The sequence below is a fragment of the Crinia signifera genome, chromosome 2, assembly GCF_055691185.1.
Source record: "Crinia signifera chromosome 2, ASM5569118v1, whole genome shotgun sequence".
Lineage (NCBI taxonomy): Eukaryota > Metazoa > Chordata > Amphibia > Anura > Myobatrachidae > Crinia > Crinia signifera.
The window spans coordinates 94,971,866-94,999,853 of record NC_139218.1 but is presented as its reverse complement, the minus strand read 5'-3'; positions in this window follow the sequence as shown (position 1 = coordinate 94,999,853).

Here is a 27,988-nt window from a genome sequence, read left to right as displayed (position 1 = left end):
CTGCCCCGCCCCCTTACAGCCTTAGGATCCATCCTGTTGTATGCTGTATAGATGGCCTGTTGAGCCTTTCTGCTGTTGTGAGCAGCATGATCAAATGGTGCCGCAATATGGCTGCCTAGGAACTTTGCGCTCAGCCATATGTACCCCTGTGTCTCCCCTGTCTTGTACACTGCATAACTGTACTGTCTCTGCTTAACTGTTACCTACCTGGTTGTTGCAACGACCAGTGACACTGCTGATGGCTGCTTATTCACTGTGCAGTTCGGTGGGTATGTGTTCCCAGTGTGATAACTGTACTGTCCCTGCTTATATTGTTACCTACTTGACTGCTGCAATGACCAGTGGCACCGCTGATGGCTGCTGTGCAGCTCATCAAATATGTGTTCCCTGCCTCTATAATCCCCAGGGTAATCTAGCGCATACTGTAACTGTATGTGTTATGTATATCTGTCCTGTCAATGTTTAACTGTTATCTAACTGGCTGTTGCACAGCAATCCAAATCGAATTCCTAGTAATATGCAAATATACCTGGCCAATAAAGCTGATTCTGATTTCTGCCAAATAATATTACTTGTTTATTTGACTTGCATTTATTCATATAACAAAGGGGTCCTTAAACTATTTTGTTCTGTTACCCCAATCAGACAATAAAAATAATTACAGGACCCCAGCAAGTTGATGCAGAAGGTCATCACATCACATGTGTAGTCAGCATGTAGCAGCACAAAATGGCAGCATGGTGGTGACACAAAATGGTGCAAGGAGTCTAAAATAACAGACAATTCAACAGATCTTTCAGACTTTGAATCACTGACTGAGATTAGAAAAGTTATCAGCCTGATGGTTAGCAGCATGGAGTCGTTACCCCATGCTGAGATGGTCAGGAACCACTTTGGGGTCAGGACCCACAGTTTGAGAACCACTGATATAACATAATGCCAATTATATGTTAACACAGTCATGGCCAAACTATGGCCCTCCAGCTGCTGTGAAACTAAAAGTACCACCATGCCTTGCCACAGTTTTGCTACTAGGGAATGCTAAAATTATGGCAAGGCATGTTGGGATGTGTAGTTTTCCAACATTTGGAGGGCCATGCCTGTGTTAACAGGTGTAATTTGCTTGTATTTAATATCAGAAATTTTAAGCTATATTTTGCTATTGCTCATCATGCACTAATAATTAAATATGTTTTTAAGTTTACAGTTACTGCTCCATCAATATTTCATAATATACTGTAGACTTTAAAATAAACTTATTTATTGGTATGCATTAAGGGGTATGTTGAACTAGGGTGCATTGAGACATCTTCCCTATGGGCTAATATTGGGCCTCCATCATGTCATGTACTTACATGGATATATACTGTAGGTCATTACCACTGTGTATCATAATAACATTGCAATGATACATAACAACTGAATAGTACTAACCCTTTGATTGCCAACCTCTCTGTGAGAGATGATTAAATTCCCACTAAAAATGCCAACTTCGCTCACCTTTGTTATATAAATTCAAATAATAAATGTTTTGTAAAAAAAAAAAAAAAAGATTATGGGTGACATTTAATAGAATGCGATTTTTAGTAATTTTCAAATTCGCCCATTATCGCACTTTTTAACATCACATTCTTTGCCACACATGCGCATATTTAATGAGGTGCGTATTCCAGGCATGAAAATGTGCGAATTTGAGGAAATGTGCGAATTTGTGTTTTTTTGTTTTTTTTAAATGGTGTACGGTCCCCCCTCCTGAGCATAACCAGCCCCTGGCTTATTGAGCCGGACCTGGTTCCAAACTACAGGGGACAAAAGTGTAGGGGTCCCCCGAGTTTCTGAAACCAGTCCCGGACTCTTAGACCTGTCCTGATTCCAAAAAAAAAAAAAAAAATCTAGGGGTCCCCCGTATTTTTAAACCAGCACCGGGCTTCAACAGCCCATGGTGTCATGCCACAGCAGGGGGACACTTTTTACATAAGGTCCCCCAGCCGAAACACTTTTTACATAAGGTCCCCCGGCTGAGCACCGTGGCTGGTCAGCCATGGACAGGCTACCTGGAGGAGTGGGGACCCCCACCCCAATTAAAGGGGTCCCCCAGGCTTCACCCGTCCAGGACTATAGCCCGGGGATGTCAACGGCATCCCAGGGCATTGGACGCCGGCCTGATAGGGTTAAATCAGACATTCCTAACATTGCTTTATACAAGTGAACTACAAGTGCCAGCAGGCCTCCCCCCATGCTTGTAGTCCATCCGTAAAAAGAATGTTAAAATAAAAGACACACACACAGAAAAGTATAACTTTATTGCACACACAAACACACACCTCACTTTTACACCAACATACTTACCAATCCAGGGTCCAGCGCTGGTCTCTCTGCTGCAGATCCAGCTCACCCTGCACTGAGATCGGGGTGAGCTGGCTTTTTCCGGCGCAGATAACAGCCTCTGTAGCGCTGTCCCAGTGCTACAGAGGCTGCTAGCGTGGTTGGCCAATGCGTCTCCATGGAGACACATAGCTCAGCCAATCAGGGCTGAGCTATGCGTCTCTATGGAGACGCATCAGCCACGGTGCATGGAGGACCTTATGTAAAAAGTGTAACCCGGCTGTGGCATGACACCGTGGGCTGTTGGAGCCCAGTGCAGGTTTCAAAATACGGGGACCCCCCAGTTTTTTTGTCCCCCGTATTTTTGGAACCAGGACTGGTCCAAGAGTCCGAGGCTGGTTTTAGAAATACGGGGGACCCCTACACTTTTTGTCCCCCATATTTTTGGAACCAGGTCCAGCTCAATGAGCCCGGGGCTGGTTATGCTCAGGAGGGGGGACCCCACACCATTAAAAAAAAAAAAACACTTTTACACATTTTTTTTTACACAGGACCATGCACAGATCTCAATGATCTGTTCAGGGTTCTGGCCAATTCACCTGTCAGAACCAGGTCTGCATGTGTGACGATTTTTAGACACATTTTCCCAAATTTGCATCTCATTAAATATGCAAATTGTATACTTTTCAATGGGAAAACATCTGGATGCGAGTTTCGGCACGACTAAAAATCGCACTTTCAGAATGTGCAATTTCGACATTTTTTGCCATTTTTCATATCACATTAAATATGTTAATTCTGGAAAAAGTGTTATTTCTGCTGTTTTTTGCCTAAAAATCGCAAAAATCACATTTTGTCATTTCATTAAATGTCACCCTATATTTCCTCTGTAAGGTAAAAATTACAAGTCATTACAGTGAATAAAAATGTTTGCTTGCCAATTTTTACACCTATTTTGACAAATTCACTTAGACACTCAAATGGTTGACGAAAGTAAAATGATAAAGTGGTGATAAATTGGAAAGTGATAAGGCACCAATCCACTGTGCATCATCACCTTCCACTTTATCATCACTTTATCAATTTACCAAGCTTAATACATCTTCCCAATTACCTGTTCAGGATCATTTGCTAATATATACTGTATATGCAGATGGAGCGCCTCTCGCTATTGCTCCGCCAGCGGCAGAATCTGTCCGCTGGCGATCGCCGACGGAGAGGCGCTCCATCTGACTGAGATGCGCATGCGTCTCACACGCACGTGCGTCTCAGTTTCCCGTCGGCGGGGGGACGGGAACCCAACCCTGTCCGCTTCAGGGAGACGGACAGGGTTGGGGGGGGCGGCAAGGCGGCGGGGACCCGGGGCGACCCTCGGCGAGGCGGCGGGGACCCGGGGGGGGGGCCCTGTTGTAAGGCAACCTGCACATATCTCGTGGCTGGCATCCCCTTACGGCAGCTGGCGGGGGATGGCGACTGGCAAATTTTCCGCCATCCCCTGCAATAGCGAGAGGCGCTCCATCTGTATGTGTGTGCGTGTAATTTTATACACACGCATACATACATATATATATATATATATACAGTATAGAATGGAGAAGGCCTGGCACTCCTGCAGCTGGGTCCGAATACCCTGGTGCCTTCCAGGACATGTAGGTAGAGGAATGGAAGAGGCGGCAAGTTCCACTTGCACCTTGACAAAGGGGTGATTAAGACCCCGAAACGTTGGTCCTTTCTTTTGCCACAATACACTTTTGAAAAATCCCATTCGAGTGCCGCCTCTTCCATTCCTCTATATATACAGTATATATACAGTATATATTCATTCAACATCACGTTTAATAGGCTTAAAAGTGGATATTTGTAGACAGATTTGAGTTTTTCACTTTAACTAAAAAATAATATAATCATCTAAAATCTGAATGGAATGGAAATGTAACATTGCATACTTGTACACATATATACCCAAGTGGCACAGAACTTTTCTTCTGAATCCTAAAGCTTGATGATTTTGTCTATTTTGATGGATTACCGATTCACTCTTTCAACAGTGTTGTGTAAATTTGACCTTTTAATATTACATTTGGAATGGTTAACTACTCTTTTCTTCAACTTTATGGAACTAGAGGTAGGAAACTGAGAGAAAATTGAAGGTCAACTACATTACAGAAAACTGAAAAGGTCAAACTAGTGCAATAAACTATATGAATTTAAAAATAACTACATAATGTTGCCATAAATTAATTTAGACTGAATTTCTTGGCACATTAAGAACAGATGCCAAAATTCATTAATCTAAAAGTTTATGTAAGTATACTTCTTATAGTCACAGGTTAGCCAATAATGTATTATAAGTTACATTCTAGTAAATTATTATGATAATACATTTTACTTGTCTAACTTTCTTATATCATGGCATTGGTAAACTTTTTATCTGCATTTCTTGTGTAATACGTACACTATAAAGAGAATTGAAACCTTAAGCCCCGTACACATGGGGGGATATATTGCCGAGCGATATATCGCCGAGCGATATATCACTCGCGATGAGTGGTATATATCGCCCAGTGTCCCGTTTGCATCAGCGACCAGAGATGGTCGCTGATGAAAAAGAAACTGCCGGGGGAGCCCGGCAATGGAAATCAGCTGGTCAAAGGAGCATGTTTCTGAGACCAGCAATCATTACGGGGGAGAAAGCGGGAGTGCGCACCCAGCGATATAATACCAGTGCACACTCCCATTGTGGGCAACATGGTCGCTCAGTGACCATATTGCCCGCGATATTAGACAAAATCGCCCCCGTGTGTAGACAGCCTTACATGTAAATTCTGTTCAATTCTAGTAAATTACTATGATAATATATGTATTTTACTTGTGTATATAAATTTCGGTACTTGTTTCCTAGCACGGCCACAATCGTGGGGATCGTGTACCTTTAAGTTAAGGTTAACGATCCCCACGATGGACCCGATTTCCTTTGAAATCAGGTCCATTTTGCCGGCAAAGGTACAAAATCGGGGGCATCGCGTCGGTCGGGACCATTAACATTGGTCCCGACGCGACCGTTGCGATGCCCCCGATTTTGCCATAGGCTTCAATGTTAAAATATTTTTTAACATTGAAATCGTGAGGATCGCGTCGGTCTTGTGCCATTATAATGGCACAAGATGAGATGGACTTGATTAAGTCCATCTCACATCGAAAAAAATGTGAAAAATGTGAAATGGGCCAATATGACCCATTTCACATTATAGTTGTCCCCGTCGTCACCCCACGATAGACGCCAACCCGAAGTGTGGCGAGCGCAGCGAGCCCGTGAGGGGCGGCGGTGCGCGTCCTCCGACCTTTTCATTCCCCTACTATCCACGTCGGCGTGGAGTTGAGAATATATAGTGTGGCGAGCGCAGCGAGCCACCGAGCCCGAAGCGTGGCGAGCGGACGCGTATACCTGTGAAGTTATACGCGTCTGCTCGCCACGCTTCGGGCTCGGTGGCTCGCTGCGCTCGCCACACTATATATTCTCAACTCCACGCCGACGTGGTTAGTAGGGGAATGAAAAGGTCGGAGGACGCGCACCGCCGCCCCTCGCGGGCTCGCTGCGCTCGCCACGCTTCGGGTTGGCGTCTATCGTGGGGTGGGGTTTACGTCGTAAAATTTGGGGGTCTAGGGAATATTTTACATTGAATCCAATGTAAAATCGGGTCCCAGGGACCCGATTTACATTTGATTCAATCAAAAAATTTTGTCGGTCGCGTCGATCGCATCGCATGCGACCAAATCGCATGCGATGCGATCAACGCGATTTTTCCGACACGACCACCCCGATGTAAATCGGTGTGGCCGTGCTAGGAAACAAGTACCTAAATTTCTGATATCACTGCATTGGCAAACTGTTTTATTCCATGTATTATATAAAACGTACATGATACAAAGAATTTTGGCAAATTTGAGCACTTCATGCAAACATATACTAGAATTGCTTTACTTCTATTTAAATTTGCAAAGCTATGCTTGAAATTTTTTTGATATCTTTAGCTATACATTAAGCCAAATAAACAAATTGGAGCGTTTCTACAAAAATGGAGTGACAAGCATCTTTATAATATGTGTGTGTGTATCTGTGTATCTATAAAAACTGCATTTGCCCAAAATAAATTGGAAAACATTAAGGACCTGTTCCAAGTGCAATGTAATGTAAAGAGAGCAAAAACTGATGGAAATGTGGTACAATTGCAAATAAGGTGCATTTACTGTCAGCAGCTTGAGAAAGTTCAATTGTGGCTAAATTGTTGCCTGAAATGTTTAGTGCAAATGTTACAAAGTGCCATGTATTTTCCTCAGAAGATGCTTCTGAGGAAGGATTGCAAGATACAAAACCGCTTAAGCAGAGAATTTTTCATTATTCTGGAGAGAACGGGTATAATTCAATATCATATGGATATTCCAACATGGAGGAGGTAGTTTGGACAGTTTCTGGGACTGTATCTTCACCTTTATCTAGAATTTCTTTGGCAGTACCTGTATGATTCTGACCTCCAGGAGGATGTATACCATTAGAATATGGTGAAATGCGTTTTTTATATTAATAAATTAGTTCTGGTGACCTACAATATTGCAGTACAGTATATCTGCACTTTAAGATTTCCCTCTAGTTAAAATGAGATTGAAGGACCTGTTTTGGAAAGCAAATTGCCAGTGGATTTGATTCATGTGTGATTAAAAACATCATCAGATGTGAGTGAAACCTAAAGCAAATAAAATATTTTTGGACAATATTGCGCTATATATTCTTTGTTTGGAGTCTTTTTAGAGAGAAGCATCTTCAACAAAGAATTCCACTTGTCTTTTTTGAAAGAGAAGGAAAGTGTATCAATTTTTTTATGTTGGTAACTACTGGTGGCTCCATAACAGACACAATCTTGTTTTTGTCTACTATTTCTGGGGTGGTGAAGGCTCAAATGTGTTGTGTTTTGGCTACAGCCTAAAGGTCTTTGCACATTTTTTTATATATATTTTATTCCATTGTACATGTACACTTGGGGACTGATTCAGACCTGTTTGCTAGTCTGCTTATACTCACAGCCTAGCGAATAGGTCAGCGCCACCCTTGGCCCCACCATATTAGCATGCGAGGGGATGTGTACGAGAACACATCCCCTCTTGTACAGCCAAAGGGGGATAAATCCTTTGATGGTCTCCAAAATCAGTCTAAATTGAATTTTATTTCCGCCGTTGATGAATATAGGGCGGGCACTGATGTCATATGACATCAGTCTCCTGCCCCAAGCAGGCAAAACCACATCTGCATTCACAAGGGAATGCTCAATGTTTTCATGGGGATAACCACAAAATGCTGGGCATTCCTCTGATGCCACCTACTGCCTGCCCCTTCCCTCCACTGCCCCTGCAAATGCATCGGCAAGTGTGATACTTGCCGAAGGCATTCACACAGGGGGCGGGATGTACTAAGCTTGAAAATTGATAAAAAGGAGAGTGATAAACCACCATCCAATCAGCTCCTACCTGTAATTTTTCAAACACAGCCTGTGACATGGCAAGTAGGAGCTGATTGGCTGGTGGGTTATCATTTATTATCATTATAAATTTTATAATTTTTCAAGCTTAGTAGGGAGCTCTGTTGATGTAATGCTGCTGCTAAAGCTTTTGACACCGTGCCTCATAAAAAGTTATTAATGAAACTAGGTAATTTAGGGTTAGGAGATACAATTTGTAATTGGATTAAAAACTGGTTGCACAATCTGGGACAGAGAGTGGTGGGAAATGGCATACATTCCAGCTGTGGTGGTCCAAATTGGAGTCCCACAAGGTTCAATATTGTGACCCACACCTTGTAGGTCCCAATGATATTCAATGATATTGAAAGTGACATAGTGAGCAAAATTGCAATATTTGCAGACGACATGAAATTGAGTAAGTCACTACAAAGTGACTTAAATAAACTGGAAAGGTGGGCGGAAAGGTGGAAAATGCAGTTTAACATTGAAAAATGTAAAGTAATTCATTATGGGAACAAAAAAGAACATGCTACTTATAGGCTAAATGAAGTTAAGAGAAGGAATTGGGGTCATCATAGATGAAAAATTGGATAATACTGCACACTGCTTAAGTGCCACAACAAAAGAAAACCGGACACTGGCATGCATTAAAAGGGGTATGGATACAAGGGATGCCAATGCTATAGTCCCTCTTTACAAGGCATTGGTAAGACTACACTTGGAATATTGTGTTCAGTTCTGGGCACCGCACCTTAAAAAGGACATAAATGAATTGGAACAGGTACAGAGAAGGGCGACTAAGCTAGTAAAAGGTCATGAATCACTAGAATACAAAGATAGGTTAACCAGGCTGAATATGTTTTCACTGGAGAAACGGAGGTTGAGAGGTTATATGATTAGTATGTTCAAATACAGGATTGGGAATCATATGGAACTGGGAGATGATTTGTTCACTAACAGGTCTATACTTAGGACATGTGAGCATGTACTGAGGCTCGAGGAAAATAAATTCCGTACTGAATTAAGAAGAGGATTCCTCACCACCCCCCGCCAGTGGGGGTGGTTACATCAACTACTGTTAATAAATTTAAATAAAAACTGCATGCATTTTTGGCCACTAAGGGAATCCTATAGATATTACTTACTCAAGTCAGTAGTTACAAATTGAACTTGATGGACTAATGTCCTTTTTCAGCCTTAATTACTATGTTACTATGTTACATTTGGCCAAGGTGCCTGAAAATGTGCATATACAGTACATGCGTGTGCAGATCCCCCACTATTGAAAACGGGGCCGAATTCAAACACGAACAAATGGGTCTGTATCGGCCCCTTGGTGAATTGTAGATTTATTCTCTATTAAAATTTATTGACTTTTATGATCAAAATGTATGCACTTGAGTACTCTAAGTCACATATGTCAATTGCTAAATCAGTAATACAAAATGTTATTCTGTTTTTATTTTTAAACATCATTGGAGATGTGATTCAATGCCAGAGGCTAAAACCTCTGTGAAACGTAAAGACATACAAAGAAAGGCATTTGTTTTTTCTACTTCTGTTGCACTTGCATTGCCATGGAAATTTTTTTGGTACATCTGAATACTATAAATATTACACTAGAGGGCACTGGTATCTTACACAATTTTGTAGGTTTATTCTATGACTGACTAAAAGGTACAACAATCATTCTAGGGACACAAGGGGGAAGTGTGATACAGACATTTTATTTTACGGAAATTGTCTCACTGATCTATGGAGTTGTAGCGCTATTTGCGATCATTGATTACTATACAATATATAAATAAATAGATTGATATAAATATAAAATTAATCATTAATTTTATTCATTATAGAGCAACAGTATGGAACTGGAACATATAACAACATGAGAAAGATTGGCAATACAGTATATCAGTGTATATAGAATATAAGTAACATAACATAACATAGAAAAAGTATGAAAATGAAGGGTTCTATTGTTAATAAATGATGTAGATTGTATGGCCACGGACAACTTTCAATCCATTGTAAATTCCAATGTCAACTCTACTGCAAATTTATAGTTTCAACCAGTTTGATGAGGCAAGAAAACGTTATATGGAGTCCACACTTCAATTATGTACAAACCAGCCTACAGAGCTAACAATTTTCAGAAAAATCAAAAGCTCACAATACTATACAAACACAATCATCACACTAATCTGATATAATATGTAAATTCAGATAACTGCATATTACCAAATGTGTCTCTGTATGCAGTCAAATGTTCCATAAACACTACACTTGATTACTGACATTTCTTTAATTAGAGATGAGCTGGTTTGGTTTCAAAACTTGACAGATGGGAGTGGAGCTGAGTCCTGGATTGGGCCTTATCACCTGGCTAGGATCTAAAATTGAGTCAAAAAGTCCAATTATCAGATCTTCCATGTTATGGATTGTCTTACATCTGTGTCATTTCCAACTAATGTCTGCTACATTATCAGGCTGTTGGTAGCCTGAGAAAGGTTGAGTGCCAGTGGTGCTGAGCCATCACTGACCGTATTCGCTGGTCTGACATCCGTGCTACACCACGGGTGAGTAGGCAGCAAGTGCTGGCCAATTGGTTTTGCTCCAGAGCCTCCTCTACAGAATATCAATGCCTGTCAGGAGAAGGGTGTGTATGTCTGAGGAGAGTCTGCCACTGCATCTGAGGCAAGACCATGGATAAAGCTGACAGGTTATGCTGGGTATCTGGGGGTTGTCTATCCCCTCTGTAACCACCAAGAACACCGCAATGTGTTCAAAGACAAAACAATAGTGCCTGGTTGGGACTCCCACATACTTACAGACTTAGGGGGCTGCTCTACCAAATGAGGACCCCAAATTAAGGGGGTTCTGTCAGCCCAACATGCCCTCCCATCAGCCACCCTGTGCACCATGAGAAACCCTTATACTGTACTCTGTGTTTTCCTGAGCTCTACTTCCCCATCCTATGCCCACTGAATGCACCCCCTTACCCTGTGACCCCTGAGCTTTCCCCCTTACTATATCCTGCTGAGCACCCCTCTTACTCTGTAACTTTCAAGTATAACCCAAACGTGAACATGCTGACTTCTTTGAAGTAAGAAGAACATACTTTGTTTCCCCCTGCACCCTGAATGATACCAGTAACAAGATATAAATCTTATATGGTAATATAATTCAGAGATCTTGGTTACATATATTTGCTACATGTTACTAGACTGTAATGGTGTGTCACTCTAGAGCAGGGCTGGGCAACACCGGCCCTCCAGATGTTGATGAACTACACATCCAAGCATGCCTTGCATAAGTTTCAGCATGGCCACATAGCAAAACTAATGCAAATCATCCTGGCATGAGTAGTTCATCAACATCTGGAGGGCCGGTGTTGCCAAGCCCTGCTCTAGAGCCACCCATCCCAGCCAATCCAGGGCCACCACACCCCACACCTCGGTTACCCTAATCTGGGTCTATATGGTAGGGAATATACATTAAATTGTAAGCTTCAATGGGGCAGGGGATGATGTGAATGTTCAAATACTCTCTGTAAAGCGCTGCAGAATATGTGTGCGCTATATAAGAAACTGGTAATAAATAAATAATAAATTAATTACTGTACAGTTCTGCCTCTGTTGAATATGAACAATGCAACAGACTTAAAGTAATTGACCTCCTTTTTTATACCTCCCCAGTCGCAAGGAAGCACGGGATGCAGTCAATTTCCCAGCAGTCGGAATCCCGGCGTTCAGAATCCCGACACTGGAATCCCGACCGCCAAAATCCCGAAACTTTCTCCCTCCGTGGGTGTCCACGACACCCATAGAGGGAGAATAAATTAGCGTGCCGAGTGTAGCAAGGCACCGGGCCCGCTGCATGGCAAGCGCAGCAAAGGGGGGCGCTCCACGTCCGACCGCCGGGATTCCATACCGAATCCGACACTGGAATCCCGACCGCCAAAATCCCGAAACTTTCTCCCTCCGTGGGTGTCCACGACACCCATAGAGGGAGAATAAATTAGCGTGCCGAGTGTAGCAAGGCACCGGGCCCGCTGCATGGCAAGCGCAGCAAAGGGGGGCGCTCCACGTCCGACCGCCGGGATTCCATACCGAATCCGGAAGCACAAGTGTCAGATTAAATCAATATGCATACAGATGTATGCTTTCTTTTTATGTGCAGTAATAATAGAAATGTTTATTTTGTTTGTTTCTTTGATGCATGTACCACTATATAAGTGCTTGTAGTAATAATAATGCTGCTGCTTTTATTATTATTATTATTATTAATAATAATAATAATTATATGTTAAACATATTTATGATGTTTTAGATTCATTGTTTTTCAGAGGTATATTTAACTTTTTCTAATTCTTTCACAAGTTCTAAATGTACTTGCGGAATCTTGTATATTTGGACTTATTTTACATATTTAACATACTTTACAGTCAATTATTCCAGATCACATTGACTATTTTAAATAATGTATATTGGGAAGGCTATATATTTCTATAGCTTTCCAATAAATGTTAACTCTAAGATGTATATGGGTTGTCAGAGTAACACATAGAGTGATGTAGGTATATTGTATAATAATATCTGATTTACAAGGTCTAGGATTTCTCATCTGCAAATGTAAGAAATTTTCATCTGTGTTAACAATTATATTTATAGCTTGTACAATGTATTTTCTTTATATACAGTTTAATGCAGTGCACAGAGTGAAAATGAGTTGAGTATTCCTGAACAGTGAAATAGATGTCTCATTAAAATGGCTTTGCCTTTTCTGTTCTCCTGGAAATGCTATTTATCTGGTTTTGAATTTGTCCAGTGTGAATTAAGCTTGTACAAATGTCAATACTTGATCAATATATTACTTAAGTCTTCTTTGCAAAACCTTAAGTATTTTCTTGTCAGCATTTGAGCTTAGAACTATTGAGTATTCTTTATCAATTCGCTTATTTGATTTTGTCTATTCATTGATCTTTTCCAATCCATTGGTCACTGCTGTGTTTTCTGAACCTCAGGATATAGAACAAGTAATTTTTGCAACAGCATTCTCTTGGATTTTAAGCTGTTCAGAGGCTATTTAAATTCATTTGTAGTTTTTTTGTTAGCTTTTCAAAGACATTGAAATGCAACATCCAGAAGTATGTCTTTGTGATCATAATTTCAAACGTATTCGTTCTTCTTGAAATTGTTGAATTTGCAGAAAATTCAATTTAATATTATTTCATCTTTTATTTTAATATGTGTCAAAAATCATTCCATATTGAATTGTCTCCCTTTTTAGCTAAGCAGCCGGACTGCAAGTGGTTTCTGTATTTGTAAAATGCAGATGCACTCCACATTCATCACTAGTCACCTGTTTTGGATAGGAAGTGATGCACTTGGAGCCCAGGTGGAATGCATATGCTTTACAGGAAATCTTAATAATAAATAACCAGAAATTATGATTCCAGCAACCAGACATGTGACTGGTAGTCAGTCTGGAACACATAAGTGAAACACTTATTGTGTTCCACCACACAGGGACAATAAATTTGGTAACCATTTATGGGACGTACATACATTTCGATCACGTATTGTCAGCTCAGGGACCCGGTGGGTTGCCGGAATCAAACAGGAGACAGGGCAGTGGGAGGGCAGAGAACAGAGGGAGGGGGATCCTGATTAGTGCAGCATGTAACTGCATTCAATCTACCAGATCGAAGTACAAATTGACTTGCCAGGCAATTGGGGCTGAAAACGGTAGCGCGCACCCAGCGGTTTATCTCCGGGGCACACTCCCATCACTGGTAATATGGTCACCTGCGACCATATTTCCAGCGATTTCAGCCCCTATCACCCCGTGTGTACACAGCTTTAGTCTACTCATGCAATTTTGCATGCACTGTAATACTGTGTACACTTTCTCAAGTTGTGTGCCATTAAGTTATTGCACAGACACTTAATCTAAACTGGGGATTATTTTAATATTTACATGCATGCACCGATAGCATTGTTTTTTGTAGTTTACCAATTTGATAAACTTGATCCTAATTAAGTATGCTGGACCTGCTGAGAGCAACCTGCAAGGTGGTTTCACGAAAAATAAGTTAAAAAGAGATTTTTTTGAGGAAATTCGTTTTTTTTCTAAACTTTTAGAATTGAAAATAAATAATTATAGGACTTAAGTATTTAAGTCTCTAGGGTTTACTTACTAAGGGTAGGTTTTGCTTTTTTTGCCAGTTTTTCAATCCTCTTATACTTAAGCCCAAATGAATTAGAAACTGATAAAAACTAACTTTAGATTACAGAAAAACACGAATTTACTATAAATGTTTATTAAGTTACAACAATAGAAACCCCATATTTACCAAGCACCATCTATAATTGTTACCTTCTGCACAATGGATTTAAAACCCAAACAATGAAATCACTAGTTAAGTGGGGACCCTGCCTTAGCATGATGGCACTAACCATAAGCGCCAGCATGTCTGACACATCAAAGGCCTGCTGGCACAGGAAGTAATATGCTCATTAATGTCATCACAAATGCAATATATTGCAAGATATAATATATATAGCTGTTTTGATAAAAGCCGCAAGGCTGAAACGTCAACTTCAATAAGTTTGGCTACGGTTGTCTTCTTTCTATTTCGCCCTGAGTGCCGCGCTATTCCCTGCTCTAGATATATATATATCTATATATATCTATATAGATATATATATATCTATATAGATATATATAGATATGTGCAAATGGGGGTTTGACCCTGAAAGCGCTTCCAATTATATAAAGCGACTACCTCCACAAAATCTCCCCTGCTAGTGGGAGATGAAGACAGGAACCAAGAAGTGAAATGTGGAGGGCGCTGCTAAGAATTCCACCACCTTGTCAAGTGCTCAATTTAGGCAGATAGACAATTCAACATTCTTAATGACAATTTATTAAAAATATATGAATAAAATATTGACAATTTGTGATCTTTGGAACCGCATAGATAGACCCAACGCTTTTCGTCTCCGAAGAGACTTCTTCAGGGGTACACAAGAATGGGCGGTATGTTAGGTCTAAGACCAATAACAGACTTTCTTTTTTTATTAAAAATATCGGAGATATCCGTTAACGTGGAACCTATATTGAAGGTCCTTATAAAAGAGGCAGGGCACTTCTGAAGAAGTGAAGGATATAATACCAGAATGGGGTAAGCACCGTGTGAATCCTCCAGCGCCTGTCCCAAAATCCGGCACTCAAAATATTACAATTACTTGGGGTGGCGTGCTCTGGCTTAATTTGAATATCGGTCACAGTCCCTGTAATCCACAGATGCCAGACACTGCTTAGTGTATAAAAATTCTGTTTACTTTATATTGGTATATACATACATCCTTCACCAGTATTTTCAAAAGCATAGAATCTAGATTGTCTGAGCAAGATCTGAGTCGCCTATGTATCAATGAGATAAGGGGTACCACCTGACCCCAAAAGACTTTTTAAAAACAGACACAGAGCTATCTCATTTAAAACAATTAAAACAATGGCGCTTCAATTCCTTAATAATCACAGGAATACTCCCCTGTATATGTGATCGTATAGTGGTTCCTTCCCAGGATTCTTATGATGCTCCCGGTGATATTTGGAAATATAAAAAGAGAGAACACACACTTCTCCTCATGTAATACTGTTAACTTTTTTTATAAATAAAGTACTTTAAGTAAGTCCATGTGTTACTGGGAACCCGCCATGGTTCCGTTCCTCCTGCGGCTTTGCCAGGTCGGAGTCCCCTGACTCCTTCTGTTGGGATGAATGGCTGGGTAACGTGTTTCAAAAATTAAGTGCAAAAGAACAGGCTGTGCCTACTTACCTTATAAAGAAGAGAAGGTCTCACACCATAGCCCGTTGCCGCCTGGTACCCGGTGTCTGTGTGCGACGTCTCTGTGCGCTACTTCCCGTGACGTCAGTCTGGGGGAGCCGCGTCAGTCAGCTACATCACCATGTTCCTCCCGGTTGCCATGGTGAGCCGGGGCGCGCCCCCTTGGTCACCGCTGCGCTGGGCATAACAGGGAAGACCTTTTTAAAAATTGGTGGACAACTTTAAGAGACAACATAACAAGTCTACCTTTGACCCACAATCAACAAATGCTTCAATCAGGACATACACTCAACTCATGAACGACTCTGTCATCAGATACAATGAAACACCTATAAAGACCTATACTAATTTATCTGTTGCGGAATCAAAAGCACTTCGGGATCTGAAGGAGGACATTACTATTACAATACACCCAGCAGACAAAGGGGGCAGTATTGTATTGTAATACAAGATCTAAAACAATACAAAGATGAAATCAATAGACAAATATCATGTGGATGGATCAGGTGAGCTCCAAGCCATGGAAAAGGGAAAAATAACAGTTATAGAGCAACTTGGGGACAGAAAAATAGCAAAGCTTCCTCATATTATCAGTAGTAAATTAAAAAGGAGACACCTAACATCTATGTTGAGGTGCACAAGAAGGGACGGATCCCAATTGTGTAGAAATTGTTAAATGAAATGCAACCACCACCCAGGATGCAGAATTAAAAAGTACTGAACAAAAGAAGAAGTCTGGGAGGCAGCAGTGTCCCCCCACTTCAGTGAAATGGTGGAACTACAAAGGCTAGTGGTATTTCCCAGTGAAAAAGTCCACTCACTGTATGCGCATTATGGTAACACCAGGTATTCTTAGAATTGGAGAGGAACCCCATGAACAGTCATGGATGAGGCTGCTAGACTGGAGCTACTAAAGTCACACAAACAGAGATATAAGCAAATCCATTATTACAGATAAACATCAGTACCAGTGTCCGTCACCCTTCACGAGGACCACTCGCACAGCACCGGAGCCACCAAAGATCACAAGACTGCTGCCAAGAATCCCATCAAAGTCCGCAGTCAGTTTTGTGGGTCCAGGCACCAAGTGACTCAGTGGGCAGTATTCAATGACAAATTACGTGGTGTGCAGCGAATCCTGTTTAGTATTTGCTGCACATTCGCAGGGTTCTGGAGGGCTGGAGCATTCACTGCCAGCCCTCCCTGTCACCCTATTCAACACTGCAGGGGCTCGCTGCCCCTGACGGCAGATTTTAACCCCTGCAGTGAACGCCACAGGGAGCTGGGGGATGGCGGCAGGCAGGGAGATGGAAGGCTACCTACCTGCCCCAGAATGTGCGGGGGTGAAGGAGGGCTCCCTGGAACACAGGCAGCAGAAGCTGCCCCCCCCCCCCCCCCCGGAAAGCTGGCAGGGGACACGCGTAGGGAACTGCTGCACTGCTACATCTTGTGCATATGTAATGAGCGGGAGCAGTGGGAAGTGAATATATGAATATGTAATCTGCAGCTCATAGCTCCCAGCCCCTTGCTAGCGAATGTGTAAAAAAAAATTAAAAAATTAAAATAAAAAATGAAATATATATTCATGTGCTTCAAGAACATGAATAAAAATAGCTTGCCCCTTCACAAAAAAAATTCTGATTTTTTGACACAAAAAACAACAACTTTATTTTAAAAGATCACTTTCCAGTTCACCTTTAAAAGAAAGGAGAAAGCAGTTTTCCATTTGAGCATTGAATACACTCTTGGCAAATTGGACTCAAAACTCCATTGAAAAACAACAGTGAATTGCAACGAATTGCAGTGAATCGCACATGGTGAATCATTAGACATTCGCTATTCACTTCCAGCGAATTGCCTATACTGAATAGGGAGAATCTTTTTTTTCATAGACAAAATTTGACCAGATTCACTGTAAACTATGGCGAATCTGTGTCATTGAATACTGGCCAGTGAGTCACTCTATATAAGCCGGGGGTGTCCATAGATGTCCATAGATGTCCATGAATCCAGAAGTATCTGGAATCTGCAAAGGAGTTGAGAACCCATTTAAGGCAGCCATTTAATGCAGCCATATTCCAGAGCCATTCCATAGCCATGCAGAAGTGCCATCTGCTTAGATTCATTCAGAGCCATGACACCTAAAACTGAGTTATTTTAAAATTAAAAAAATGCTTTATTCCTTGAATAAAACATATATTTTTGATATTTCAATGTCTTTATTTTTTATAGATCTATTTTTAAGCTTTATGTGATTTTTTTCCCCACCATTTTGGAAACCATTGCCTGTCAAAAACATAAATTAAGCCCTACTGCTTTGTTTCAATATTATTATTTTTTTATACATTATGGAGAATGATTTTCATTTGCACTGTTGACTAGCAGTGACCCAATATATTTACATATTCATATTAAAGATATCATAATGTATTTTGTGTTTTCCCAGATTTTTTTTCATATACAGTATCTTGCAGGTATGGTCTGGATCAGGGGTAGCCAACTCCAGTCCTCGAGAACTACCAACAGTTCACATTTTCATGCTCGCCTCACAGCTACACAGGTGCACTCATTACTGACTGACACATTTTAAAAGATCCACAGGTGGAGCTAAATACTTCACTTGTGATTCTGTGAGATCTGGAAAATGTTAACTGTTGGTAGCTCTCGAGGACTAGAGTTGGCTACCCCTGGTCTGGATATTGATTGATCTTGTAGTATTTGCTACTACCTTGAGCTTAGGTGCAAAGTCTCAGTTATCAATGGTTTTAACCTGGCACCCTTGCAATTGATTTTGGGCTTTATGTGGTTATGACCCCTGGCTGGGTAATATGTTTAATGCTGGAGGAACTGAGATTGGGCATCACAAGGAATACTGGAGTTTAGTGAACAGGAATAGGCCAGAAGTAGCCAAAGAATCGGGTACACAGGGGCAGGCAGAAGCAGATCAAAGGATTAGCCAAACCAGACCAGGTGATCATGAGAAGCAGTGCCAAGAAAATAAGTAATGGAAATTGTCAGAAGGACAAACTTAGCACATAGCATTAATTAGGTGCTCTAATAGAAACAAACACTGGAAAACTGGTATGGGGCCTTATACAAAGACAATGAAAAGTGCTCAGGGGCTTAATTAATAAGAAGGAAGTTGAAACTAGTGCTCGATTTGACATCATATTTGGCATGCCAAGCCCTTTAAATTTGAGACCGGGTGGTGCAAACATCCCTATGAGAGCTGCAACCACCATGAAATCAGGTAATTCCAGCGAGGGCTCTGCTGCAGTGGGTGCTGACTAGCATCTGCTTATCATCTAGCACCACAGCCCCATAGGACCAGCACAACTGTGTCCAGTAAGTAGGAACTGAACTTTGCACACTTTATCAATTTTATGTTGTACTATAAACAGTGTTGTCATAATCTTTGCAGTAGCAGAAATAATCATTCACAAAAGTGTAGTTCAGTAATGTCAGTGATATAATGTTTCAAAACAGTATTATGTAATCAGTGACATCAATTTGATTTTTTAGGTGATTTAATAAATCTGTACATCGTTATTGATGGCAAAAAATATAATAGTGTAATTTTTATGTTTTCCACTTAAGATAAACCAAAAACTGCTTTTAACAGCATTTTTTAAATTAATTTCATAAATTTGTTTTGAATTAAATATTCAGAAGAGCAGTCCAAGTTTTTAAATTCAATTGGAAAGGTTTTTAAGAAGTAATGAAGCCGTTAAATATGATTTGACAAAGTTGGTTTACAAATAATACATAGTAATTTTTTTGTATTTTCTTTATTATAAGACTATTTAAGTGATATTAAATAATAAAAAGTGTAAGTCATTCTTCACAAAACAAATTTAGTTTTAATGTAACTTCTGAACAACTTAAAATGATGCTTCTGTATGGTTTAATATAACAAACATATGACAAATTACAAAAAACAAATTAACTCAAATAAAGTACTACATAAACTTGGAAACTGTAATGAAGTGTTATTTTTTATTTTATTATTTTATTAACAGTTTCTTATATAGCGCACACAGATTCCGCAGCGCTTTACAGAGCATAGTTATAATCAAAAACACATAACAAATTACAGTACAAGACAGTTTAGGACAAGTACATGGTTAATATGGATAGGTGCACCAGGGGACAGGACACTGAAGCAATTATCAGGGTGGCAAAGGTTTATATATTCTAAGAAAGGCACATAAGGAGAGAGGGCCCTGCTCGTGAGAGCTTACATTCTAAAGGGGAGGGTTAGACAGACTGGGGTGACACAGAAGGTGAAGAAGCGAGCTTAGACAGGTTAGGTTGAGAGATTGTCAGGTTTTATGCTTTAGTGTTACAGAAGAAGGCATTGCTTTATACCGGCTTATGCCCAGATTCTGACACAAATCTAAATTTTTACCATACAGCATAAGAGCAGCAGTAAAAGTGCACATTAGGGTGGTCCACTTTAACATTCACAAAAACAAAGATGCTTGAATCATTAATCTATTTTGTCCATTATAATATAGTTTATTGTGTACAAAATTTTTCCTCTGTATGTTGTAGTTTATTGGTCACCCAGAAGTTAAGTTTCTGGAAGTTGATACCATTTTTTTCTTGTTTACATGTATAAAAACTATGTTGAAATCTAGATTCAGATCTGGCTCCACTAACTGGCTTCTTTGGAAGCCAATCTCTCACTTCTCTACAGCAAGACTTCCTTGAGTATTAGATGTGCTGCAAATGGCCCAGTTTTACGATTTAGAAGAGGGAAACACCTTTTTCGTGAGTTACAATTTAAAATGCAAAGCAGTTGTGGCAATTTGGCAGCATGCAAGCATTCCTACACACTCTACAAACTGTACTTGACTCTAAAGAAGCACTATACTTGTCAAGGAGAAAATGGTGGTAGAATATGGTAGAATATGACTTAGAAAAATTGTATGAAATCACTGTGAAAAATGTTTTAATAAAACTTAAAAGACATTAAGACAAAGTATTTCTCCAGAAGCAAAGAGAAGATGAGTTTTCATGTAGTATAAGTAGAATTGAATTAAAAAGAAACTAGGAAGAGACAGCAGATAGAAAAAAAATCAGCTTGAATTGACAAAATTTGCTGGATCTTATCCAGTTGTTGCAAAGGCACTTAAACATGATCTTTCAGAACTTGTTCTCCCCAGAAGCTTTTTTAAATGGGAATATTTTTTAAATTAAATAATACCAAAATGTTCAAAAATGGGCCCCTAAATATTGTTTCATTGGAAAAGGTTTTGTGTACTAACCATTGATGTACTAAGGCAGGCATAGGCAACCTGTTGCTCTCAAGCTGTTGTAAAACTACGGGTGAAATGTATTAGGATGAGAGATTCAGAAAGTTAAAGATTTGGTAAGAAATCTCCAGTTTTTTTAAAGTGGCAATCATTTACACTGCAAAACCAGTTTGATTTTGCAGTGTGAATGATTGCTGCTTTAAAAAAACTGGAGATTTCTTACCAAATCTCTCACTTTCTGATTCTTTCACCCTATTAAATTTCACCCTACAAGTCCAAGTGTGCATTGCCACAGTTTTGCTATTACTGTGGCATGGCATGCTGGGACTTTTCGTTTCTCAACAGATGAAGAGCCACAGGTTGCCTACACCTGTACTAAGGAATAAAGATAACCTTGTGGAGAAAGAAAATGTTAATGTTTTATTTTTTGAACCACCCTATTGCACATGTTTATGTACCTAAAATCAATCAGAATGATCTCTGATAGATATCACTTTGCATGAAATGAGAAATAGAAATATTTTTTTATTTATTTACAATTTCATATATAGTGCAGAATATTTTGTTGTGCTTTACAATTGGAACATGCTTCAGATCTGTCTTGTGGGGGTGTGTGAGGGGAGTATCATTGGTATGTAACAAGATTTGCTATTGTAAGTCGTGTGCATGGAAAACTTTGATATCCGATTGATCTCTTGTACCTAGCATGAGGCTGTTGTAAGTGAATGGTGCTAGTGATGACAGTTGTACCACTTTTGATTAAAAACATTGGGCAGAGTAAATTGCTGCTTGTAGATGCACAATTTTCTGCATTAGCCCATTTTAATCCCACATTAGAATGACATAGTAAATACAGTTTCTGTGGCATCTAAAACACTTCGTAAATCAATTTATCCAGTGATATGGATACTAGTTTATCTGACTTAATGAACAGATACTGTAGTGGACTTTTAAATACTTATTTAAGCTTAACTGAATTTCATCATTCATAGAAAAATGTTTGGTTAATTTTAGATTTATTTGTAAAATAGTCTATATTGGTCTGTATTTTTCCATGTACTTGAACTTTATTTAGCCCTTTGATAAAGAGGTGTGAAAATTGGCAAGCAAATATTTTTATTAATCATAATGATCATTTTGCACAACATTTTTTATTTGAATTTATATAACAAATGTGAGCAACACTGACATTTTTTGCTGATATTTTGCACATCTCACAGAGTTGTTGGCACTAAAAGGGTTAACCAAAGAAAAGTTTTAAATGTTTTATCAAGCTACAGTATACATTGCATTATGATGATTTTACATATACTGTACATGTATAATCTGAATGTGGTGCATTGTACTGAAATAAATCACAAATTGTGTTATGATTTTTTTGCTTCTAGAACTTCTGCTTATTTTATTATACATTTTACTTTAATTTTTCCAAAGACTGCTCTCTGACAGATTTGTTAATCAACATATTTGTCCCAAACCATTTCATCATAGATTTTCAGGTACTTGTTTAGTTTCACGGCGGCAGCATGGGCGCGCCCTACTTCTGGGTTCGGTGCTTGCCAAATTTTCTTAAAAAAACGAAATAAACTCCATGCCAATGTGGATAGTTCATACCCCACTATCCACATTCGCATGGAGTTGATTTTTGATAGTGTGACGAGCATAGCGAGCCACCTGAGCCCGTATCGTGGGTGAGCACAGCGAGCCTCACAAGGGGACTCAGACACGTGGCCATGCTGCCGCGGTGAAACTAAACAAGTACCGATTTTCCTTTCAAAAATGGTTTAAATAATTTTTTTAGCTTCTTTGAAATTGACAATTCCAGTACTGTACTGATTTGGAGGTTGATGAGAACAGATAGATCACATTTTCTACTATGAAACATACAGTACACTGATTGCCAGATGTACTAAGCTTGAAAAGTGATAAAAGGGAGTGTGATAAACCACCAGCCAAACAACTCCTGCCATGTCAGAGGCTGGATTTGAAAAATGAAAGGTAGGAGCTGGTTGGAGGTTTATCATTATCCATTTTATCACTTTTCAAGGCTTAGTACATGTCACTCTTATAGAGCAAACATATAACAATACTGCACATGAATATGAGTGTTATTCATATCTAAATTTGGGCCTAATTCAGACTTAATCGCAAAGCACATTTTTTAGCAAATGGACTAAACCAGGTTGCTCTGTGGGTGGGACAAATGCAACGTGCTGAGAGAGTTAGATTTGGATGAGTTATTTTGACTCTGTGCAGGGTAAATACTGGCTGCTTTATTTTTATTTTGCAATTAAAATTGCAGTTTGAACACACCCAAATCAAGCTCTCTCTGCACATATTATATCTGCCCAGGGGCGGATTGGGATCGAAATCTGGCCCAGTAATTGGGGGGGGGGGGTGTGCTGATGCTACAGCCCGGGGAGGCGGGGGCGCTGCTAATGCTATGGCCTGGGGGCGGACACTATTTGCCAAGCTTCAGGTCCGCTCGCTGGTGACATCATCCGACAGCGACCAGTGGCCGCAGCCTGGTCAGAAAGTGCAGCATAGCCCAAAACAAATATGACCACCACATATGTGCATATAATATATGCACATATGCGGTGGCCATATTTGTTTTGGGCTATGCTGCCATTTGTGACCATGCTGCGGCCACTTGCATATATAGGATGATGCCAGCGGCTGCCCTGGAAGCACAGTCGGTGGCCCAGCCAGAGGGAAATCTGGACCGGCCCACTGGGAAATGGCCTGGTTTCCTGGTGGGCCAATCCGCCTCTGAATCTGCCCCACCTGCATTGCAGCATGGTTTTATCCGTTTAACAAAAATCCAAATGCATTGAAACAAGCCAGATTCTTCAGTGATATATTATTACAGGAATAATGTACAAATCTTAAACAGATTAGCAGCACAATCTTTGTTACAACAGTGTTGCATTACTCCTAAACCCAGTATGCCCTCATGTTCTGATTTGGATCTGTACACAATGCCAATATTCCTGCAACTGAGCAATTATCAGCAACTGTATATCACTACAATCACTCCGTGCAGATGCAATGTTACTCACAGTGAGGATTTAATAGCAGTTTAATTTACAGGAAAGCGGCATTTGTGTGATGTAAAGGGGAGTGGTGGCAAAGATGCAGTTGTGTCACAATTGTTATCGGGTTTGTTTCTAGCAGTCTGCATGACCATATTCTCACTCGAGAAGTTCCTTGTTTCTGCCTCGTTGCTTCTTATGTGTAAGAAGCTGCAATTGCTCCAGTGAGCATTTCTATTCTTTTTAGGGTAGCTGCATCACTTGCATTGTTTGTAGCTTAAAAATTCAAATCTGCATAGTCATTTGACTAGAAATCGGAATCAGGCCCTTAGAACTGTATTTGAAACTGCTAAAATGGTCATGTAGAATTTGAACGAGAATTATTTTAATATCATTGTACAATCATGATCCGGCCATCCAGGAGGTGCTGAGTGAGATCTCAGGGTATTGCATGCAAGGTACGGCATGTGGTGCCTCGTGTAAGTGAATGGGGGCCTTAGCTTGAAGGTGAAAGTGGGGTATCAGGTCACATTATGTATGAAACCTCATTATACTTTCAATTGCATAATGTTCTTCTACACAAAGCTAATTTTTTATATTATTTTTTAGAACTTTTTGTTTAGGTTTTATTTATTTATCATAAGTGTGTCAATCAAGAATTTGCCCCCAAAAAATGAGATTCATAAATGAACAAATGAGTAAAATGGTGAATCAGACACAGAAATATTCTGTTTTTATTAACTTAAAAAGTTCTTAAGTTTAAAACATTTAAAAGTCACAACTGAAATCTATGTAAAATATAAATAGTTTTTATTTATTACAATTGGTGAAATGTACTATTAAACCAAAAAATATTCTTAAAGACAGTAAATTATTGCACTAATAGAATTTGTAAAGAGATGAAGGTTGTGTACTTGAAATGCTTCTGATTTCAATAAATATATTTCAAGTGGATTACATCAAGATCTACTCTCTTTCAACAAGCAAACAAAAACATTGGTTAATTTGGTAAATTAAAAATCTATATTAGGAAATCCTGAATAATCTGACCATTGTAAACAAATTGTTCTGAGAGTGTATCATTAAATAGGAGTTGCAAAAATTCCTGTTCATTAGCAATATCTGAAAGTTCTCTTGTGGTTTCTGGTTATTTGTTTTATATTATTACAATTTGCTGTGTTCTTTTATTTTAATCCTGTCTTACTAGAAATTATGGAAAATGTCTGTTGCATTAAGACTGTATAGTAGGAAGAAAAAGAAGTATATATGAGTTGGATTTTGGTATCAAGGCTAGGAGCTAAGAAAGTGCCAAGAAAAATTGTGAATTCAGCTATAAAAAAAGTGCAGTTGGGTAGAAGTGACTTCAGACACACTGTATTTCTGCTACATACAGTAGAGCCGCTTTTCATATAACCAAGGCTAAAATTTGATTGAGGGGATATATACATGAGAACTGAATATGTGCCTCAATGAAGAAATAACATCCTGTGATTATGTCTATTGCTTAAAACATAGGGGGCCTTATTCTAGTTCACTCTTTCTGACAAATTACTTCTTAGATGGACAAAACCATGTGCACTGCAGGTGGGCAGATGTTAGTTGTGCAGAAAGAATTAGATTTGGGTGAGGTTTTACTTCAAAGTGAGATCTATATTGCAGTGTAAAAATAAAGCAGCCAGTATTTACCGTGCACAGAAACAAAATAACTCACCCAAATCTAATTCTCTCTGCACATTTTACAGCTGCCCCCCTACAGTGCACATGGTTTTGTCCACCTAAGAAGGATTTTATCAGAAAGAGTGAACTAGAATAAGGCCCATAGTGACAAATGATATATATTTGTTGGTTCTGTTTTAATAAACACTGCTCCATTTAACCTTTTCCTGGTGCTGTGGCTATGGAAGAGGTGTATGTTTGTAAAATTATACAGTAAATAGTAGTTCAGCCTTAAATAGTAGTACTCAATCTTAAAATCTACTGAAAAGAACTGGACTGACTACACTATACAGTACTTACACTATACACTTCATAGGAAGGTTATAAAATGCATAGCAAACATGAGCGAGACTATCTGCCACTGCCCCATGTCCCCCGGCCACAGCCTTGGTTGCGTGCCCCATGCCAACAGTCTGTTCGTTGTGGCCACATGCACCTGGCATATGCACATGCACAGAAATGACCCTGTGCATGAACATATGCCCACCATAGGTCCCCATGCAAATGTTTGGTCCGTGGGAACGGACCAGAATATCCCCCTTAGTGTGAATCTTATAGCACTGACCAGGTATTGAATCTAAAAAGGATTAAAGTGTATATTGAGCACGTAAGGATTCACCTTTTATTCTACCAGTTAATGTACAAAACATTGTCATTGCTTAGCTACAATAATATCCTATTATATCCATAGTAACAAGTAAAATATTAATTCCACTGTCCAATGTAGACAACTATAGCCATCACACATCACTAGAACTCTATATTATTACACAAACCCTAAAGGTGCGTACACACAGGGGCGATTTTGTGCAAAATCGCGGGAAATATGGTCGCTGAGCGACCATATTGCCCGCAATGGGAGTGTGCACCGGCGATATATCGCCGGGTGCGTGCTCCCATTTTTGCTCCTGTGGTGATCGCTGGTCGCAGGAACATGCTCCTGCGACCAGCTGATTACCACTGCCGGGCTCCCCCCGGCAGTTTCTTTTTCATCAGCGACCATCTCTGGTCGCTGATGTAAAGTAGAAACTGAACAATATATTGCTCAGCCATATATTGCTCAGCCATATATGGCTGAGCAATATTTCTCCCCCGTGTGTACACAGCATTACAGAACACTTCTTAAAAACCAATCGGCTAAGACATCAGTAATGACCAATATGGGGGAAAAAAAGTACCATTTTAGTAATACAGTAAACTGCTGCAGAGGAAAGCATGGTGGATTTATTTAGATCAGAGTAAACACATTTTTTTAAATTTATGTTTATTATGAATATTATTTAGCTCAGTCGTACACATCTTTTGATATATATTATGGCATCTCTACTTAGAAATACTATTTTGAGCAGTGCTAGTATGATTTCCTTGGAGAGTGAGAAAATTGCAAAAGAACTTATGCAATCTTCTTATTTTATTTTTCAAGGTAAAATAAATGTTTTGCTGTGCACCTGTAAAAAGCAAAAATGCGGAAACAAAGCAAAACTTTCTGCAGGGATTATAAATGTTAATTGCCAAGCTGTTTGCCCTAAAACTGTTTTTGTTTACAGTTACCTATTACTGAAACCAATTACAAATCTCATGCAGTGGTAAAAACAAATTGACCTAATTTGTTCCTTACCTAATTAGGTAAACATACCAATTTGAGAACAAATTAAATCTATATTAACACATGTTGATTTCTGAAACATCATTCAATCAATATGATTACAGTATATTACCTATTATTGTTGTTGTTATTATTATTATTAGTAGTAGTAGTAGTAGTAGCAACAATGTTTAATATATTGCTAACATTGGTTATAAAATTAAATGTTGAAAAATATGACCTACTGTATACATTGGATTTTTACAACACAATGAACTTTCAGCATTCCGAACTTATTGGTGGCTGCCCTGTGGTCAAAATACAACAGGTGAAGAATGTATAAAAATGGAAGCAAGGTATACACTCTAGGGCAGGGGTGGGCAATAAGTGGCCCTCCAGCTATTGAGGATCTACACATCCCAGCATGCCTTGCCTTAGTTTTGCTATTTGACCATGCTGCAACTGATGCAAGGCATGCTGGGATGTGTAGTTTATCAACAGCTGGAGGGCCGCATATTGCCCACCCATGCTCTAGGGTCAAAATGTACTAAGAATCGTTTTGGTTGGAGTTTCCTTTCGCAGGTGTGTTTGTCTAAAGGCAAACACTAGCATGTTCTATCAAATTTAAACTTCCAAACACAGACTGTCATGCAAATACGAACCAATATGCCACCGAACAACCTCACAAGTACTTTATA